We start from the raw sequence: 23,221 nt of genomic DNA, 5'->3' as shown, positions 1-23,221 counted from the left end.
GGTTAAATCCTCCATGAACTCACTTGTTTTAATTCATTTTTTTCAACATTTTGAACCCTCTTTTTTGACCAAAATTCATCAATAGAAGATGGAAATTTTCTTTTAATTTTTCAGCATCCTTTCATAATGTTACACCTTAGTTCTTGGGGGAATTTTGTAGAGCATTTAGAACGTTTTAGGTGCATTTTCATGGATTCTCTTAGCCAAGATATTATCCCTCAAATCAGCCACATTTAAACTAATATGAACATCACATCTACATCAACATGTGTACATGAAATATAAAGAACTATCATGACATTTCAAGTCCTAAACCATGAATAATAGCCACGACAACACACACATACACACGTAGTTACATTTTTGGAAACATAAACATAATTCACATAATTCCAAACATACACATAAACACATAATTATCACAAAAACATGTTTCATCCCTAGTTTTGTACCAGAAACATAACCAACCTATGATTCAATGGGAGCTAGTGACAGGGACATGCTACGGGGAACAATCCTAGTTTTCAGAATAAATATTCTAAACCTTAAGGGGTGTCTTGGGAAACGAACCAAGGGAGAAGATAACCCATACCTTTTTGACGTTAAACTCTTGACTTGCTGCCCAAAAACTTCATCCAAGAACATGTCTAAGTCTCCTCAATATCAAATCCACTCGAATGACAACCTCCCTTAGCCTAGTGTGCGATTAACGTTTGTTTTCTTGTGATTTCGTGTGAGTTCTTCAAGGGTGAAGAACACGGTATATTTTTCTTCTTTTGTATCTTATTTTGGCAGAGAAAAAAGTCAGAAAGAATAAGACAGATTTAGCGTGAGAGTGGAGAGATAAATGTGAGAGAGTGGGAGTTCTAGGAGGCTTAGGAGTCTAGTTTTAGGACATAGTCAATAGGGTCTTGTTTATTTAATAAAACTCTGATTTTTTATTTAAAATGATCTAATAAATAATAAATATTAATTTATTACATTAATTTACCAACTTAAATTAAAAACAATTTAATTTATTGCTTCCACCAAGGTTCGAACCCTGGTGGAGCAAGACTTCACTTGAAGAGCCCAATTTCCGCCCTCTCTCCCCAAAATGCCCGTCTGCCTTATTAATTAAATAATTAATTAATATTTAGGGTAATTTTGATACTACCCTTAGCCTGGAAAAAGACCATTTTACCCTAGACCCTGCAAACCTAAGATTTTCCTTTTTTAAGTCTGGTAAAGACTCTTTCAAGTAAATCTTCGTATTCGAGAGCCCTACATGGTTGGACCCAAATTTTACTAGCTCATCTAACTCCCCAAGTTAGTTGGCTTGGATGTAGCAAGGGTTGCGAGGTCTGGTTCTACGCGCATCAATCTATATGAACCAAGTCTAATCGTTGGCATTCTAGACACATTAAGCATTTCTTAGCATATCCATATTAAGGGTTGCTACAATATTAGGTCAACATATCACCATTCCAGTCTCACAACTCCAATCTATATCCAATTGAACCAACTCAATACACAAAGGCTCTTACCAATAGTCATGATCACCAATTCAATCCAATAATCACAATATACAAAGATCAAAGATAATAAAATATAAATTCATCAATTTAGGACAACCTACATATAATTCTAACTTGATTATTTCATAATTCAATAGCCCTAATCAAACTACACATGAAATCAATGCAATAGTGACACGATTAAATCACCCATAATATGATAATAATAAGGACTTCATGGTTTGCATGGGTTCATGGAGTTTTTAGAATAAAATAATCAAATTAAAATCAATTCAATCATAATACATTGATTCAAAATGTTTTATGCAAGAACCCATGGCTAGATTACAATTTAGAAGTTCATACTTTGAGAAAGTCTTGGAAAAACACTTTGAAGATTAGATCCTTGAAGAAAAGAGATTCAAGGATTAAATCATAGCTTAATTTATGCTAAGATATGAAATTGCATGCAAATTGATGGAGAAACAAATCTTACAGCTCCAATCTCCCTTCAAGCTTCAATGGTGTTCTAGAAAGTTCATTAGGGGTCTTGGGTTTTAACTTTGAAATAATGAATTCATCTAAGTGTCCAAGACTTAGAAACCCACTTAAAATATACAAAATAACCTTAATAAACCGCCCAAATAATGGGGAAATTCCTAACTTACCCTTGAGCTAGCTGAGACACCTACAGAAAATATGCAGGTGCCATCAACGAACCACAAGCTAGGTACCGTAGAACCATCGACGAGCCATAATGGCAAGTCGTCGATTGGGTCAGAAACTCAACAAATGGGAGTTTAAGATCCCTATTCTAAGTACCCACCTACGCCCTCCATCTACGGGGTGTGGACTGTCCTACTGGGCGTCGATGCCTTCCGTAGACTGGACTGGTTTTTGACAGTTTTTGGCTACAAGTTAGGTCTTCCTCAAGGACCCTTTGGTTTGTCCTTTGGGAATTTTTCCAGGAAGTTTCCAACCCAAATATACTCGTACACATTTTAGGGACCTCTTACATAAATTTCAACCAAAAACAAACACATAAATTATGCAAAGGCACACCTAAATGTACAAGCACGTCTAAAGTCATATCTTTTGAAGGTCATGGACTTTCTTGGATGTTTGACCTCAAAACATATCCAAAGTTTAGACACTGCCTCCAAACATCATTATAAACAATTTTAGAACTTCAAAACTTTATGAAACACGTGTTAGGATCTAGTTTCACCTAAGTTATTTTAGAGGTGTTACATTTTCTCCCAATTCGACAACATTAGTCTTCGAATGACACTTGCTTCATTTTAGGCACTTTCAAGAGATAAGAAATTCAAGTCTAGCATCACATAACCATACCACACAACACACAATAGACAATTAGGAGGAACATCAATTCCACATAATCAAGACACTCACTACTAAACAACAAGAAGATAGAAACTAATCTACAACTCATTATGCAAAAAGACTCACATACTTCACTCCATATAGGCGGAAATCCTTCTCCACACATTATCATGCTCATATAAATTAATTCTAAACACATTATAACCACTTTTCAGAAAAGAACAATTTAGTCAAAATTCAAAAATCCACTGAACTGCCAACCCTATAGTGAATTATTCTTAATTATTCAATAATGCAACATTTATGCAATTTGTGATGGAAGCATGGAAATATGAGAGAGACAACACATCACAACTCCACTACTAACCATACTCCCACACTTAGAAGGAACCCAAAACTACACAGGAGAGAAAAGTATAACTTTACATCATCACCAAAATTTTCTCCCTTAGCTTGAAGAACATAGAAGTTATTCCTATTTGGAGCACCACCTTCGGAGCACTTGGAGTAGCTTCGTTTGTATCTCTTCCTCTAGCTACAATATTAGGACAATCCCTCACCTTAGGACCATCTTTAACACAACCAAAGCCTTTTTTGGTACCAACTAGATATTTACCTATGTGCTTCTTCCCACAAGTAGAATAAGTAGGCTTAAACTACTACTACCTTCACCCTTGATCTTAGGAGCACTAGGTCCATCATGGTTCGGAACCCTCTTCTTAAACCTAGGTTGGTTTCGCTCATTTGATCCACCCCTCTTCAAATTTCTAAAAATCCTACTAAGCTTGGAATCCTCAATGGATTGAGCAAAGACCATAAGTTTAGACAAGTTCATGTCATTGTGGAGCATGTCCATATGTCACTCTTCTTTCACAAGGTTGGCAACAGTGGTCCAAACCTACTCATCTCATCCCTAGGGTTAGAGACCAAGGGTGGAGCATACCTAGACAACAAGGTGAATATCAAAGAATACTCTTCCACACTCATGTTCCCTTGTCTAAGGTTAATGGAATCCTCGACCTTCACCTCCCTCATCTCACAGGGAAAGTACTTTCCTAAGAAATCCCCCTTAAACATTTCCCACTCTGTAGGACCCGACTCAACCTAGAGGTCATAGTACTCTCCGTAGCAATTCACCCTAAGTTCAATACCCTTAGTCACATGAGTTGTCAAGGCTCGGGCTAAAGTAAGTAGAGCCTCTCTAATATCCCCATTAGTCATGTACAGGGGAACCATCGTAAACCTCATTACCTTCATCTCCAACAGGGACTTGATCACCTTGGGGAGGAACTTGAGCATCTTAAGGAACTTGAACTCCTTGTGGAGCTATTCCACCTTGGGGAGCTTACTCTTGCACTGCTTCGTCCAACCCTCTCAGCATTGTTCTAGAATTCATACTTGGATAAACAAAATAGAAGAAATTAACAGACACTTATCATCTCAATCTATTGGCACGACAAAATATTGATGATCAAAGTGAAACTCTATCGTTCTATTGCCTCTTGCTGATAGATGTGTCGCGACTCACACCAATGAACAACATTCTACTAGATTTGTCTTTAATGAGACTTCGGATTCCTAAAGACTACTTCATAATCTATTCTTTGATACAAACTTTGTCATGACCCGAGATTACATCCTAGGAGATTTGGTATTCTCGAATCGCAACATCACCTACTTGAGCTCTCCGAGGTCTTGTACAAGCCCTTTGACATAATTCATTGCATACATGTATGAAAAGTAGTGCGGAATTAAAACTTTTCACATAAAATAGTAATACTTCAAAATATATCTTTTATAGAAAAGCATAATGAAAGGCTAAGTCTGAATGTCACCATCTTAGACATACGAATATCTTCGGAAACGACCCATACTTCAACATATAGAAATATCTAAGTCTATTAAAATACTTTCAATAAGAAAAACAAAACATACATGAAGTCCTCGAATCAAGTGAGGACATACCAACACTTTCTTGAATGAACACTAATCCAAGCTTCCACTTCGATACTCCTCTCATATGCCACCTAAACATTTAGAGATAGAAAACATTATGGAATTAGTACATTAGAATGTACTATGTATGGTGTAATGCATAAAATCATATTAAAAGGACATTTGTATAAAACATGCTACTTTTTAATGAGACATCATAAAAACAAGTATAAGCTATCACATTAAGTCAACATAAACACATATAGTCACATTCCACAATACAACATCAATATCACTTCAATTCACAAAACTATGAGACCCTCCTACCAATGGTGATTCTAAGGCTCACTTGAGTGAGTTGTGAAGATACCGCCCATACAACCCCTTCCCACACACCAAAGAGATCATTTAGACTACCTAAGATAACATTATTCCCATTTCATTCATTTTACTCCCTACCTAGAATAGCTCCAAGACTCACCTAAGTAAGACATGAAGAGACCGCCCATACATCCTTTTTAAGCATACCTAAACAATCCTTAAAGACACTCTAGCTAAGTACCTTTTCATTAACATACTTTTAACTTAAGTCAGCAAGTTCATTAAACCATTTTTCCGGCATTCAACACTTAAAGGCATTCAGATAATGGTCTTGGAGAAGGCCTAGGGAACTCACATACTAATATCTTCCAGACCTACTTTTGCAATGTATAGATAGAATCCATTCCACTACCGAAACTTCATAGAACTAATCCCACACTAGCATGTATCTCACATGATAAGAATAGTTAATAACTGACAAATACTATCTAGGAATGGAATCCGGAGTCTACCCTAATCCGATAAAGGGTATTCTACTTGCCAATAGTAGAACTAGGACACCCATGTAGGCACATGGTTAAGGAATATCAACGGTTTATTTGTACGCTAATCTCCATCATAACTAGAGCTACTCCCCTATCATATTCTCTTGGTGCTACCCTTTGTTCTCATAGAGTAGTTCAATAAAGGAGCATATGAAGAGGTACCATATCTTGTTCATAACAAAATAATAATACACCCCACCTAAAAGGGTCCACTAAGGATGCCTACAATGGTTAATAAGATAGGTAAAAACTTTCCAAAGGATGATTTCATGTCGTTCCATCCAATCAACCCCAAGCCCAACATTCAAACAAGAAGGATCCATTACGACTTTAAACTTCAAGGATATCATAACCTTCTTTCTACAAGGTTCCACATTAATTACCTTCTTAACTTTATTCAAGATCATATTCCATTCATACATATACATTCATGACTGAGGTTCTTTAGCCTACTAAGTCAAGTATTCACATTCACATTCTTCATGTATCAAGTAAGGGACATAGGTCTAACTAAGCAAGACACACTTCATTATCTTCTTTTCACATGTACAATGTCATTCATCTAGCACATTGGATCAACTTACGCATAATAACAGTAACCCTACAAACTACTACAAAATCATCAATATAACTCATCATAATGTTCAAATATTCAACTAAGAAGATTCACACTTCAACATGAAGTATACACACATAAGGAATCACTATAGCCTATCATGATCACATATGATAACTTAGAAGAACACATACTTTGACTTCATATATACACATAAGTCATTAAGATGTTCACATTACTAAAATATCCACGTTATAAGATGATAATACCATAATTCATAAAGTAATGTCAATGACGCCACATTGTTTCACAATTCATAAAGTAATGCTGGGGAGGCCACATTTTGCACAGGTATAGCACATAAGCACTGTGACCATAAGTGGACCATAACAACCATCATCATCATTCAACATACCACCATTCCAATCTCACAACTCCAACCCATATTCAATTCAACCAACTCAATACACAAAGGCTCTTACCAATAGCCATAATAACCAATTTGATCCAATAGTCTGAATATACAATGATCCAAGATAATACGATATGAATTCATCAAACTAGGACAGCCTACGTATAATTCTAACATCATTCTTTCATAACTCAATAGCCCTAATCAAACTATACATCAAATCAATGTAATAGAGACATGATTATATCATTCATAATATGGTCAAAATAAGGAATTCATGGTTTGAATGGGTTCATGGAGTTTTTAGTATAAAATCATCAAATTAACATCAATTCAATCATAAGATATTGACTCAAAATGATATATGCAAGAACCCGTGGCTAGATTACAATTTAGAAGTTCATACTTTGAGAAAGTCTTGGAAAAACACTTTGAAGGTTGTATCCTTGAAGAAAACTGATTAAAGGATGAAAATCATACCTTAATTGATGCTAATACACGAAATTAAATGCAAATTGATGGAGAAAACCATGCTTCAAGCTCCTATTTCCCTTCAAGCTTCAATGGTGTTGTATAGAGTTCTTTAGGGGTCTTTGTTTTGATTTTGAAATAATGAATTTATCTAAGTGTTCAAGACTTATAAACCCACTTAAAATACCCAAAATAACCTTAACAAACCGCCCAAATAAATTTGGGAAGGTTAGGTGAAATTCCCAACTTACCCTTGAACTGGCCGAGACACCTGCATAAAATCTACAAGTGTTATCTACGAACCACAAGTTGCATCTCGTATACCCAACGATGACACATAGTGGCAATTTTTCGATTGGATCAGAGACTCAAAAAATGGGAGCTTAATATCCCTAGCCTATGTCACTACCTAGTCCCTCCATCTATGGGCGTCGATCGCCTTCCATAGATTAGACTGGTTTTGTCAGCTTTTTGCTACAAGTTGGGTCCTCCTCAAGGACCCTTTGGTTTTTCCTTGGGGATTTTTTCCCATACATTTACAACCAAAATATACTAGTATACATGTTAGGAACCTCTCTCATAAATTTCAACCAAAATGAAGACGTAAAACATTAAAAGACACCTAAACGTACAAGCACATCTCAAGGTATATCTTTAGAACGTCATGGACGTTCTTGGACGTTTGAACTCCAAACATTACAAAACTTTATACAATTCCTCAAAACATAATTGTAAACCATTTTAGGACCTTAAAACCTCATGACACCACGTGTTAGGCTCTAGTTTTACCTAAGTCGTTTTAGAGGTGTTACACTTACATTAGAAGGAATTTGACCCGTTATGGAACTGGATAAAAAATCTAAGAATTCAAGTTGAGTAAAAATTCGGTTAAAGAATAAGAACCCAATTTGTCCATCAAAGTTGTTATTTGCAAGTGATAACGACCAGACCTTTCCAAATCTAAATAAGTCAGATATTGGTCCTTCAACATTTGTCGCGATCCAAAAATGGACGTGATGGCACTCTTCTTATCTCATTAAGACAAGTCATCCTAAAACTCGAACATTGCAATAAAATGCAGAAATTTCATAAGTTACTTAAAAGTACCCCCAAAATTTGACTGTCACGTATACAAGTCTCTAAAGTATCACCAATGAATCAAAAGTAAGATACAAGTCTCATATGACATTGTTCCTAGAGTAGGACAAGATTATAAATAGGAGTAAGGAGGTCCGCCGAAATGACAAGCAATTACCTCACAAATCTCCATGTGAAGCCTCAGACAAGAAGAAGAGAAAATATCACACAGGTCCAGGCTAATAACCTACAAAAAAAATTGTAGAAGCAATGGGTGAGTACCAAACCACACGGTGCTCAGCAAGTAAACCTCTAAACACAAGCTACGGGGATAAAATGTGGGTACTCCTTACGCCCCAAACGAACCTCCATAACTACAACCTGCATAAAACCAACCAAACCTCAAAGTTCACCATTCAAAAGCACATATATCAGCAACAAGCTCAATATTCATCAATTACACGTTCCACAAAAAAGCACTCACAATATCAGCAAAACACAAGATCAAGTTCATCAAATAGAGGTAACCAAATATCAAATACTTTCCAATCATCAATAAAATACTTAATCATACAGGTTGAAGGATGTCATGTGATGCAATGCAGTATGACACCATGGAATGATATACCTCCAAATACCAAGTACTCTCTCAACTGTATATAAATGATACTCCTCGGAAATACATCGAGAGTTCATGACCCATGGGGAACTCGCGAGGTCCATAAACTGACACAGACGATCTCCACGTGTATGTGCGGACGATCTCAATGCACTATCATAAATCAAACAAATTCCGCACGAACGATCTCCATGTGCCCAAATCATAATCATAACTTTTCTATCTCACGAATGATCTCCATGTGCCCAAATAATCATAACTCGATCTCAACACGGACGATCTCCACGTGTTAGACCTTTACTCTTACCCAATCTCATGTCAATGCATGTGCACATATGATATCAAAGAAAGGAGATGATGCAACATATATCAATAAATCAAATGTCGCTATGACATATAATCACCTTAATTATCACAATTATACGAGTTCAGTAAAGAACACAATCACACATAATAAACTAAATCAATAATATATTAGTTAATGTCCATATGCTTTCGGATTCTCGGATTACAATCTGCATCCTATAATAATAAATCTTCCCATTATAACACCGATACCCGTACCATTCTCAACACATCACATACAAACAATTAATCACATTATCTTTTATTGCCCCTTTTTATCATTAAAATTAATTAAGGTGGAAATGTCAACCCTTCCTAATCCCATTACTCCCAAACACATATCACAAGGAAATACATGCATTGCATACATTTAGCAAGAGTTCAGAAATCCACTTGCCTCAAATAGTCGAAAAATCACTGTGAGACTTGAGCCTTTCCTTTTTGTTGTACTTCCAACTCAAAGCAATCTATTCACATTAATAATCACAATAAAATTTCGTAACTAATAACACTCATATTACTATAGGGCTAGCCTAGATCAATAAATTTACTCAAATTTAAAATCAAGTTCCTAAATTTCAAGTCTAGTCTTAAGTCCCAACTTCTTTCCAATGTAATAAACCTAAGGGTATTCACAGAATATCAAACACCTAACACTTAATTACATGTACCAATATATCAAAACATGAATCATAATTTAATAAACAAAAACATAAATTCACCCCAAACTAACTTAGGAACAACTAACTTAGGAATAGTAACATGAAAGTGGGAGAATTGATCTTTTTCCTGCCATGTATGCCTATTCATTTACCCTCCTATACTTGCCTTAAATTTCCCAAAACAAGACTCATTTGAAAAGGAAAGAAGAAACAGTACATTAAACTCTTATAATAATAATAATAATAATAACAATAATAATAATAATAATAATAATGATAATATTTTTTCTTTTGTTGCAAAGCTAAAGAAAATCTTCTTCCAAACACGTATAACATCATCAATCCCACCTTTGTTTTTCCTAATTAACAAATTACAAAATAATTTCTATTTCATTACAAATCTAGTTATAGAATATTTAAGATTTAGCTACTAGTTATTGAAACAATATTTCTTCCGTGGTTAATTATCCAAACACCTCCCCACTATCATTATTATTCAAATTTCTGGACCACCAATCCTACATACCACCACCCCTAATTTGAGATAGAAAACCATCAATAGCACCCCACTAACTTATAAAGGAAAAATCAATATCAATTGCATTGTCCTTCAAAAAGTAAACATAGTTTTTCCTTTGAATAATTTTGTCTCACACGTGGTCAAATTTTCTTATAAAATTTGAAAAATAACAAGGCATATCCAGGGGAAAGTCGATTCCAAACTTTTCAATTCTTATCCAATTTGTAACCGACTTAATTTAATATCAATGATATAAATTCTACACAAAATACAATACAAGAAGAGTATGGTTTACCTGATGCATATTGGTCAATACTCTGACAATCGCAAAAGTCATTGTCGTCGTCCTTGTCTATGAATTTGAGTCGAGATAAGCTTATACAATAACTAACATTATATTAAACCCTATAAACTTAATCAATACATGGGTCAAGTAGTATAGGGTACTAAATAACTTATGGATCGACCCATTAACTAATTATTAAATTAAATTTTAAAAATTTGTCCATTAATTAAATAACCATAGTTAAACGAGTAATTCTAAATTCCCACTAAACTTTACGGAAAGGGTCCTTTATGAAAGAAAGATAAATAGTTCTCAAAATGGCGGGTTATTACAACATTGTTACAAGCAAGGTTAAAATCCTCTATGTTAATGAGATACCATAGGGGTTTTTGAATAGAGCCTGAGAGATTACAAGAAGTAATTCTCAATCTACGCACTGAAGCTAGATGACCAAACAATTTAGATATCCTCCAATTGCATTCACACTATAGATTAATAACTCCATGAGTGATGAACTGCTTTGCCATTTGGTTGTGGGAAAACTAACATTGAGCAGGGGATTGTCTTATAAATAAAAAGATTCCAAGTTGGACAGGTGGAAAATTCCTTGGGGAATCATCCTGTATATTTGTGTATACCAAAGGTGTAGAGTAGTGAATTTAGAAGAGAAATTAAGAGGGATAGTGGAATAGATGCTCACATCATAAAATTTAAGCTCTCTTATTTGTGTCAAGTTCTTAAGTAGCTGTTCAAAATTGTGGGGTACGAATCTTAGTAGACTACTATGGATACTAACAACTTGTAATTTAGAAAGGTCAAAAATTTCAAAAGGTATTGGACCTGTAAAATATGAATATGACAAAACAAGATGCATCAAACTAGAAAACTCACCAAAATTAGGTGAAATGAGCGATCCATAAAAATTATTAAAAGATAAATCAAGACTTTTGAGATTGGAGAGTTGAAAGAAGCTACTTTTGGCTTGAAACTTGCCTTGAACTTTACTGCAATTGAGGTTAAGCTCAATCACTTGTCATGTCATCTCATTACAATAAGCTTCATCCCATGAGCAATAATTTATGCTCTTGTTCCATGAAAGAGTTTTCGGATGAAAAAACTTACGTAAATCTAAAGCCATAGGACTTATTGTGAAAATGTTTTTGAATTGTACAAGAGCAAGAGCTTGATCTTTAGGGCACAAATGAGATAAGGATGAGGAGAAAGTAAAGTTGACAGAGTAAGAAAAATAACATACAAAATACAAGTTTTAGGAAATCAATTTCTGCACAAAAATGTTCAATACTAAATTGAGTTGGTAGAGAGATATAAATAAATCTTTGATTTGTTCTTCTATTCAATAATTTTGATGAGTTATATATAGCACAAATCAAGCAAATAAATTTACTAGGAAAAAAGGAAAAATATATTCTTCAACTTTGCAATTTTTAGATTTGATATACCTATCATCAAAAACGTGATGCATATATACCCCTCCGTTGATAATTTTGTATATATGTGCTCCTCGTCCAACAAATGACATATTTTTTTATGTTTGTTTATAGACTTAATTAATGAAAAGAAAACTAATTTTTTTTATATCAAAATTGTCATTTTGGCTTGATTAAAAAAGAAAATATCATACACCTAACACTTAATTACATGTACCAATATATCAAAACTTGAATCATAATATAATAACCAAAAAATATAAATTCACCCCAGACTAACTTAGGAACAACTAACTTAGGAATAGTAACATGAAAGTGGAAGAATTGATCTTTTTCCTGCCATGTATGCTTATTCATTTGCCCTCCTATACTTGCCTTAAATTTCCCAAAACAAGACTGATATACCGTGGTTTCACGGTATAATTAACACTTTTTCCTTAAGTTTAGTGTGTCCGAAAGCCTTTTTGTGCTAATTTTGATATAAGTTTCTCTTTGTTTTGCAGGAAATCTGTCGTAGGCTGAATGCGGAGATTTTGAGCGAAAAATGCAGAAGAGACCACCTACGGAGCTTATGACGGTCCGTCGTGCTTGTGACGGTCCGTAGGTGGCAACATAGTGCAGCTGCTGAAGGAAGATGGGGAAGTCTGACCAAGTGTGGGATTACGAAGCTTGTGACGGTCCGTCATGGCTATGACGGTCCGTCCTGCAGGATCGTCGTGAAGTTCAGAGAAGTGATCCCAGTACCCAAATTCCGAGAGTTGAAGTATTTTGGAACGAAGACCCTCGACGGACCGTTGTGCCTATGACGGTCCGTCATACCTGCCGTCGAGGGGAATGAAGAAAGCAGCAGAAGAATTGCACCAAGTATGGGACGACNAAGTTTCTCTTTCAATTTCGCTAGTTATTTTTAATCATTAGGAAATACAAACCCCCCTTTTTATGTTTTTACTTTCTAAGGAAGTCATCAACCGAACAGTAGTAATAAACAAGTTGAAGTTAAGTCTAGACTATTTTCCTCGTGGGAACGATTCCAACCTCACTAGTTGGGTTATTTACTTGACGCGACCGCTTTACTTCTCATTTGAGAAGTAAGTTTGAGCGTATCAAAGACTCATTTGAAAAGGAAAGAAGAAACAGTACATTAAACTCTTATAATAATAATAATAATAACAATAATAATAATAATAATAATAATAATAATAATAATAATAATAATATTTTTTCTTTTGTTGCAAAGTTAAAAAAAATCTTCTTCCAAACACGTACAACACATCATTCCCACCTTTCTTTTGCCAAATTAACATATTACAAATAATTTCTATTTCATTAAAAATCTAGTTATAGAATATTAAAGATTTAGCTACTAGTTACTGAAACAATATTTCTTCGGTGGTAAATTATCCAAACACCTCCCCACTATCATTATTATTCAAATTTCTTGACCACCAATCCTATATACCACCACCCCTAATTTAAAATAGAAAATCATTAATAGCACCCCACTAACTTATAAAGGAAAAATCAATAGCAATTACATTTTACTTCAAAAAGTAAACATATTTTTTCCTTTGAATAATGGCCTCTCACACGTGGTCAAATTTTCTTATAAAATTTTAGAAATAGCAAGGCATATCCAGGCGAAAGTCGATTCCAAACTTTTCAATTCTTATCCAATTTCTAACCGACTTCATTTATTATCAATGATATATATTCTACACATAATACTACAAGAAGAGTATGGTTTACCTGATGCATATTGGTCAATACTCTGACAATCGCAAAAGTCATTGTCGTCGTCCTTGTTTGAGAATTTGAGTCGAAATAAGCTTATACAATAACTAACATTATATTAAACCCTATCAACATTATTCATTACATGGGTCGAGTAGTATAGGGTACTAAAAAAACTTATGGATCGACCCATTAACTAATTAATAAATTAAATTTTAAAAATTTGTCCACTAATTAATAACCATAGTTGAACGAGTAATTCTAAATTCCCACTAAAATTTACGGAATGGGTCCTTTATTAAAGAAAGATAAATAGTTCTCAAAATGGTCTAACGGGTCATTACATTATCCACCACTAAAAATCATGTTCGTCCTCAAACATAAAGAAGAAGAAGACAGAAGAGGAATAATAACTTACGTTACCAAAAGTCTAAGTTGTGATCTTGTAGAGTCGTTGTTGATCTCTCCAAGTGAGCTCATGCTTAAGACCATTTCATCTAGATCAACTACTAAGAATTGAACTTTCGAATCGAACCTTGGAAGATCCATAGATCTAGAGTAATTATCAAGTTGTAAACTAACTCATGGGCCCAACCTAAACTGAAACACATTTGACCTTAACACAACCTTCATGATGAATATTTTCTTACATAACCAAGCCTTCTGAATCAATACTGACTACAAGCAAAAGTAAAATTTAACCAACTACCACACTTTAAATGCACAACCATCACAAATCTATCAAAATTTCATTTTCACAACACAATCTTTCCACAAACTTAAGTTGTAAAAATATGATCTTTAAACATCAAGTACTAATTAAGGGAGAATCAAACTTATCTAACCCAAGAACAACAAGATCAAGTAACCACATAGCTAGTGGTACACCTAAGCTAATAGAACCTCTTATATAGGTTCTCATAAACAAAGTTGTGCGTGTACAATTACTTATATACTTTAACTTCCAAACAAAATCCAACCTATCATAACTGAAATGATCAATTCTGCCCAAGGATCTCATCATATCAAGGGACATGAGAGGATCGGTACATTCGATCCACCACTAAGCATTCACCCATAGATGTGGAAACTGGCATAATATAAGTAGGTAATCATACTCCAAATAGTGCCCAATACGAAAAAGTTGGTCACATAAGAATATAAAGAACCAAGATTGAATAACACTACACACTTCTTTCATAATGTTCGTGTCAAATATTTCCATTCATCTAACTACATCCCTCAATTTTTAGAGACATAAAATCAGCCAGTCTTATCCCCATTATAATCTTACACATACTCGATTTATCAAACCCCACAAACTTTCATAGTACTGTGATAAAGCAACCATTTTTAATACTATCAAACATTCTAACCAAACCAGACACTTACATTACTCTCAAACCATCACTAGTATCAAAGTTTTCTTAGCAAACATACCATCTCTTCTAATTTTATTATTATTATTTTTTTAACGACGGATTCATCTCTTAAATGGTAGATATGAGTCACACCCAAGATAGATAATACTAATTTTAAATCTAAAATACTTTTCCATCGAAGTACAATCATCGATTCACACTCAATTTCAATTTCACGTAATCTTTCATATTCCAGATATCGACTTATATTCAGAACCATCATGTACCCAATGTAACCATTTAAAGAAATCCTTGGTCATTCCAATAATTTTGTATACTATAAGCTCATAACCTCTATTCACCATCAAATGTCTATGTAACGCTAACACAGTCTATATAGTTCGATCAACGAAGAAGTTTCAATCCCCTCAAAACATTCATTTCATACTGTAGTATCCCCATAAGTCATCTACCACGATTCGAACAACCCCAAACGAACATAAAAATGTAACATCTTCAACACGTCAATGTTTATTACTCGAAGAAAACTCAATCCTCGTAAAAAAAAATCATTGTTAAACCTCTAGTAAGTTTGTACCGTACCTATTCATATATCATAGTCATACCTAAATACAAGAAAAAAATTCAAACAACCTTCCACTTCGAACCGATGGTCTATTGCGATGTCTTATTTCTTCACTTTCATAAATTATTCCGATGATGCAAATTTCAAATACCTTAAACTCTTCGATACATCAACCTCTTTTTCTTTTCTGACTTGCTTACCAATCTTATTCTTTGACCTACAACCCATGATATTTTTATTCTTATCCTCGAAATCAAAATATTACGGGGAATCCCATTTAGGTATAACAATAAAAAGTAACAATATTTACTACTCAAATTATTTTTAAGTCCTTCCAAATGCTTCATACTCAATCTGATCAATCATTTCTTACACCTAATTAATACATACCTTGACAAAACACACTACCACAAATCTAAACTTACAATGAAAAACTTGAATTTTGAATTCAACAATGTAACCCAATCCTTTTATCTATTGACATTAGCTCATACATTGAATATATTTATAAATTCGCACATCTTAGCTTATTATTGATCGCCTATACATCGACCTTGCCACACCCTTTCTTAAAAATCCAATGGTACCCGTTACCAAACTCGAAACTATAAAAGAACTTATCACCACACTTTAGTCGAACTGTGTAGGTCTCTTTCTCAATTCTTACCTAATATTTTTTTTATCAGTTTGATGAACATATGACACTAATACCATAACCAAAGTTAAACAGATGAAATCACGTGTCAACTCTACAAAGATATATCTTTGTCTTTTATAATTATAGTAAATAACCCTTTTCTCAATTGCATCTTTCCAATGACTAAAATACATAACTAATTCTTTTCCATTTATGACTCTAGTTCTTTTCAATTCTATTCATGCGGACTTTTCAACACATCCTACAACTTTTCATACAACCACATTACTCATCAAATAGTGGAAAACCACAACCTTAGATGCTCGCACGACGTTATTGCCATAAAAACTCGTTTAACCCTCAATTCTTATTATATGATTTTGTCTCAATCACAATCCATCACAAACTCCTATTACCATCATGCTTAGTTAACTCTTGTTATCACCACGAAGTCAACTATTTCATCAATATAATACCTTAAATCCAGTTACGCTAATCCAATCCAAAGAACTAACCTATTATTATCCGCACTTCCTTACTAAACTCTTAATTATCTTCACATAAGTATACTCTTTAGGACTTCCTTTACCCATAAGCTTGTCATTCATATATTGATCCACTTTCATGGACCTTAAGATGAAATCACTAGTCCTCATTTAAAACATTCGGAATACACTTCACAACCTAAATATATTTATACTATACCAAAAATCTACCACCAAGATTCCCCTTACAAACAATGCTTAAATCATTTGTCTGTAGTAACAAGCTAGTTGTTTTCTCAAATTAAGTATGAATGCAATATCAAATATCATTATACGATCATGTGGTATAATTGATAATTCCTGAAGTAGTCTGTATTCACGCTTAACAATCAATGTATCCATTTTCATATACCACTAGTATCACATCATGAAAGTTCATTTGATCCACCACTAGAACACATCTTACTTACTAATAAGATCATATCCAAATAGGTCACAAACTTCTACCCATCAAATAGTTGTAAAATATTACCAAATAAGTTTCATATCTAGCCCAAGTTATATGTGTTCTTTCGTAGGTCAGGTCAACATGAAAAGTAACATACTCCATAACTTTAACCAAGTAAGCATTAATACTATTGTAGTAAAAATTCTAACCTTAATTGGTGCATCATTATTCTCATCATTTCCTAAGCAATCTATTCATGTTATGATAACTTTACTAATTGTAGTTTCCAAAGTTACATGCCCATTATCTAGTCGTCCTTTAAATCATTTCACATTCAATTATCGAACCACACATGTACTATTCCTTTCACTAAGGTAACTAACCTTAGACAACCTTTTCAAATTGTTGAACATTATAAATCTAACCACACATCTTTTCCATAAGTACATTACTTTCATCTTAATATCAGATTTATGATTAAAACCATACATGACATCAACTACTCAAATGAGAACCACCAAGACTCATCAAATAATATTAAAATATCGAGAGAGTGGAATGAAACATTAAGAACAAAATCGGACCAAGGACACACGATAGAGATTCAAAAAGTAAAGATTTTTTCTAAAAGTCACTATAGCCTCTTGAAGACAAGTACAGACGTCTCCATACCTATCCTTGAGACTCTACTTAGACTCGGATTGTACACACGTGAGACCTATGAACCTTGGGCTCTGATACCATATTGTCACGATTCAAAAATGGACGTGATGGCACACTTCTTATCCACCAAGACAAGTCAGCCTAAAGCTCGACCATTTCAATAAAATGTAGAAATTTCATAAGTTACTCAAAAGTACCCCCAAAATCTGGCTGTCACGTATACAAGCCTCTAAAGTATCACAAAATGAATCAAAAAAAAGATACAAGTCTCATATGACATTTTTCCTATAGTAGGACAAGATCATAAATAGGAGTAAGGAAGTTCGCCGAAATGACAAGCAACTACCTCACAAATCTCCATATGAAGCCTCAGACAAGAAGAGAAAATATCACAAAGGTCCAGGCTAATAACCTACAAAAAAATTTGTAGAAGCAATGGGTGAGTACAGAACCACACGGTGCTCAGCAAGTAAACCTCTAAACACAAGCTAAGGGGATAAAATAGGGGTACTCCTTACACCCCAACCAAACCTCCATAACTGCAACATGCATAAAACCAACCCATCCTAACAATTCACCATTCAAAAGCACATATATCAGCAACAAGCGCAATATTCATCAATTACACATTTCACAAAAAGGCACTCACAATATCAGTAAAACACAAGATCAAGTTCATCAAATAGACGTAACCAAATATCAAATACTTTCCAATCATCAATAAAATACTTAATCATAAAGGAAGAAGGATGTCATGTAATGCAATGCAGTATGACACCATGAAATGATATGCCTCCAAATACCAAGTACTCTCTCAACTGTATATACATGATACTCCTAGGAAATACATCGAGAGTTCATGAGCCATGGGAGACTCGCGAGGTTCATATAGCGACACGGACGATCTCCACGTGTTTGTGCGGACGATCTCAACGCACTATCATAAATCAAAAAAATTCCGCACGGACAATATCCACGTGCCCAAATCATAATCATAACTTTTCTAATGCACAAACAATCTCCACGTGCCCAAATAATCATAACTCGATCTCAACACGGATGATCTCCACGTGTTAGACCTTTACTCTTACCCAATCTCATGTCAATGCATGTGCACATATGATATCAAAGAAAAGAGATAATGAAACATCTCAATAAATCAAATGCTACTATGACATATAATTACCTTAATTATCACAATTATATGAGTTCAGTAAAGAAAACAATCACACATAATAAACCAAATCAATAATATTTCAGTTAATGTCCATATGCTTTCGGATTCTCAGATTACAATCTGCATCCTATAATAATAAATCTTCCCATTATAACACCGATACCCGTACCATTCTCAACACATCACATACAAACAATTAATCACATTGTCTTTTATTGCCCCTTTTTATCATTAAAATTAATTAAGGTGGACATGTCAACCCTTCCAAATACCATTACTCCCAAACACAGATCATAAGGAAATATATGTATTGCATACATTTAGCAAGAGTTTAGAAATCCACTTGCCTCAAATAGTCGAACAATCACTCTGAGACTTGAGTCTTTCCTTTTCGTTGTACTTCCAACTTAAAGCAATCTATTCACATTAATAATCACAATAAAATTTCGTAACTAACAACACTCACATTACTATAGGTCTAGCCTGGATCAAAAAATTTACTCAAATTTAAAATCAAGTTCCTAAATTTCAAGTCTAGTCTTAAGTCCCAACTTCTTTCAACATCATAAACCTAAGGGTATTCACATAATATCATACACCTAACACTTAATTACATGTACCAATATATCAAAACTTGAATCATAATATAATAACCAAAAATATAAATTCACCCCAGACTAACTTAGGAACAACTAATTTAGGAATAGTAACATGAAAGTGGAAGAATTGATCTTTTTCCTGCCATGTATGCCTATTCATTTACCCTCCTATACTTGCCTTAAATTTCCCAAAACAAGACTCATTTGAAAAGGAAAGAAGAAACAGTACATTAAACTCTTATAATAATAATAATAATAATAACAATAATAATAATAATAATAATAATGATAATATTTTTTCTTTTGTTGCAAAGCTAAAGAAAATCTTCTTCCAAACACGTATAACATCATCAATCCCANTTTTTTTCTTTTGTTGCAAAGCAAAAAAAAATCTTCTTCCAAACACGTACAACACATCATTCCTACCTTTGTTTTGCCTAATTAACAAATTACAAATAATTTATATTTCATTAAAAATCTAGTTATAGAATATTAAAGATTTAGCTACCAGTTATTGAAACAATATTTCTTCCGTGGTTAATTATCCAAACACCTCCCCACTATCATTATTATTCAAATTTCTTGACCACCAATCCTATATACCACCACCCCTAATTTGAAATAGAAAATCATTAATAGCACCCCACTAACTTATAAAGGAAAAACTAATAGCAATTACATTTTCCTTCAAAAAGTAAACATATTTTTTCCTTTGAATAATGGCGTCTCACACGTGGTAAAATTGTCTTATAAAATTTGAGAAATAACAAGGCATATCTAGGTGAAAGTCGATTCCAAACTTTTCAATTTTTATCCAATTTGTAACCGACTTAATTTAATATCAATGATATAAATTCTACACATAATACAATACACGAAGAGTATGGTTTACCTGATGATATTGGTCAATACTCTGACAATCGCAAAAGTCATTGTCGTCGTCCTTGTTTGAGAATTTGAGTCGAAATAAGCTTATACAATAACTAACATTATATTAAATCCTATAAACTTAATTCAATTCATGGGTCAAGTAGCATAGGGTACTAAATAACTTATGGATCGACCCATTAACTAATTATTAAATTAAATTTTAAAAATTTGTCCATTAGTTAAATAACCATAGTTAAACGAGTAATTCTAAATTCCCACTAAACCTTACGGAAAGGGTCCTTTATGCAAGAAAGATAAATAGTTCTCAAAATGGCGGATTATTACAACATTGTTACAAGCAATGTTAAAATCCTCTATGTTAATGAGATACCATAGGGGTTTTTAAATAGAGCGTGAGAGATTACAAGAAGTAATTCTCAATCTACGCACTGAAGCTAGATGACCAAACAACTTAGATATCCTCCAATTGCATTCACACTATAGATTAATAACTCCATGAGTGATGAACTGCTTTGCCATTTGGTTGTGGGAAACCTAACATTGAGCAGGGGATTGTCTTATAAATAAAAATATTCCAAGTTGGACAGGTGGAAAATTCCTTGGGGAATCATCCTGTATATTTGTGTATACCAAAGGTGTAGAGTAGTTAATTTAGAAGAGAAATTAAGAGGGATAGTGGAATAGATGCTCACATCATAAAATTTAATCTCTCTTATTTGTGTCAAGTTCTTAAGTAGCTGTTCAAAATTGTGGGGTACGAATCTTAGTAGACTACTGTGGATACTAACAACTTGTAATTTAGAAAGGTCAACGATTTCAAAAGGTATTGGACATGTAAAATATGAATATGACAAAACAAGATGCATCAAACTAGAAAACTCACCAAAATTAGGTGAAATGAGCGATCCGAAAAAATTATTTAAAGATAAATCAAGATTTTTGAGATTGGAGAGTTGAAAGAAGCTACTTTTGGCTTGAAACTTGCCTTGAAGTTTACTGCAATTGAGGTTAAGCTCAATCACTTGTCCTGTCATCTCATTATAGTAAGCTTCATCCCATGAGCAATAATTTATGCTCTTGTTCCATGAAAGAGTTTTTGGATGAAAAAACTTACGTAAATCTAAAGCCATAGGACTTATTGTGAAAATGTTTTTGAATTGTACAAGAGCAAGAGCTTGATCTTTAGGGCACAAATGAGATAAGGATGAGGAGAAAGTAAGTTGACAGAGGAAGGAAAATAACATACAAAATACAAGTTTTAGGTAATCAATTTCTGCACAAAAATGTTCAATACTAAATTGAGTTGGTAGAGAGAAATAAATAAATCTTTGATTTGTTCTTCTATTCAATAATTTTGATGAGTTATATATAGCACAAATCAAGCAAATAAATTTACTAGGAAAAAAGAAAAAATATATTCTTCAACTTTGCAATTTTTAGATCAGATATACCTATCATTAAAAACGTGATGCATATATACCCCTCCGTTGATAATTTTTGTATATATGTGCTCGTCGTCTAACAAATGACATATTTTTTTATTTTTTGTTTATAGGCTAAATTAAAGAAAAGAAAACTAAAATTATTATTTTTTATTTCAAAATTGTCATTTTGGCTTGATTAAAAAAGAAAAATCCTATTCTTGGTATGATTGGTGTGTAGACCTTGAAAACAACATTTCAAGTAGAAAATCCTTCTAAATTTTGATTGATTACTTCGTGTGTACACCTTGACTTAATGGTAAAAATTCACAAAAGTTTTAATTAGTTAAAGTATGTATATTTTTTGGTGTACAGACATTGAAAACAACATTCAACTAAAAAAATCCATTTTTACTGAATAATATCAAGCTCGATTAAGGTTACGAAGATTAATTGGCTATAAATGATGTCATGGTATAATATCTACGAAAAATGTGAAAAAGTGAGATGTTTTTTTCTCCAAACTCCCAAATTTAAAGGTGTTCTAATAAAGAATATTATGTCATTCATAAGAAAGAGCGGACATTTTATGGAATCTGTAAATTTAAAGAATGAAGTAAATTTTTTTGAGGTAATAAACATTCGTGTTAATCTAATGAGAAAATATCAAATCAATCACAAAAATCCAAATGCAATAATATAATATTTTTATCACTAGTAATAGTACTGTTTTGTATGATTGCTTATCAATGGAATTATCACAATCACAACTTTCTGCAAGTAGTCTAAACCAAGCTATTACACAATGTTTAATAATGCTTCTAGAGAATATTAGCTTATTCTTTTTTTTAATTTTCATCCGGTGTCTTCTACGTATATTGCAGTCCGACTATTTTAAACTCGTTTCATGCACCGTATAAAGACCCATTCGGTGGGGAAGGGACACTCTGTATCAAGGAATGTTTTTTATACCCAATGCTCAAACATGAGAATTTTGTTGAATAGAAGCAACTTATCCATTGTATCATATCCGTTGGTGATGAGAATATTAACTTTAATAATTGAGAATAATTATTAATCAATTTAAATTGGGAGAAAGCATTAGTTCTCCATGAACTATAACCATAATTACATGGACAACACCCTATATTTACAGAGTCCAATCCCCCCCCCCCCCCCCCCCCC

The 23,221-nt window shown here is 33.5% G+C and overlaps 1 long non-coding RNA gene and 1 pseudogene across 1 annotated transcript; both read right to left on the bottom strand.

Annotated features, from left to right (window-relative positions):
* Positions 1–4,665: 4,665 nt before the first annotated feature.
* LOC114074836 lies at positions 4,666–8,382 on the bottom strand. The gene is made up of 2 exons (XR_003575142.1): positions 8,336–8,382; positions 4,666–4,867 (listed from the first exon to the last, which is right to left on the bottom strand). It is a non-coding gene; the product is annotated as an uncharacterized LOC114074836 (long non-coding RNA).
* Positions 8,383–10,105: 1,723 nt separating this feature from the next.
* LOC107003696 lies at positions 10,106–21,745 on the bottom strand (annotated as a pseudogene).
* Between the last annotated feature and the right edge of the window lie 1,476 nt (positions 21,746–23,221).

The sequence above is a fragment of the Solanum pennellii genome, chromosome 11 (assembly GCF_001406875.1).
Source record: "Solanum pennellii chromosome 11, SPENNV200".
Taxonomy (NCBI): Eukaryota; Viridiplantae; Streptophyta; class Magnoliopsida; order Solanales; family Solanaceae; genus Solanum; species Solanum pennellii.
This window is presented reverse-complemented; position numbering and strand designations above follow the sequence as displayed.